The following is a 291-nucleotide window of genomic DNA, read 5'->3' on the forward strand; positions in this document are numbered from 1 at the left end:
AAAGGCTTCATGTTTTATTACTGAGAAGTGATTTTTTATTAAAGGTAAAAAAAAAAAGGTATATGCAAGAATTTTTATATGAATTTTTATATGAAAAATAAAATAAAACCTTCAATATGATATATTATTTTCCCCATGAACTAAGACAAAAGTAAAACATGAGGGTAGAAAAGCTGTAACATGGAAGTAATAAGTAAAATAATTCAGCATATACTTGCCTAAAGACACTCAAAAGGGGGGGGGGGACACATTCAGGTAATAGCTAAAATATTTTGTTAAAATTTGCTTAAA

This window comes from Penaeus monodon, chromosome 20, assembly GCF_015228065.2.
Source record: "Penaeus monodon isolate SGIC_2016 chromosome 20, NSTDA_Pmon_1, whole genome shotgun sequence".
In the NCBI taxonomy this organism is placed as follows: Eukaryota; Metazoa; Arthropoda; class Malacostraca; order Decapoda; family Penaeidae; genus Penaeus; species Penaeus monodon.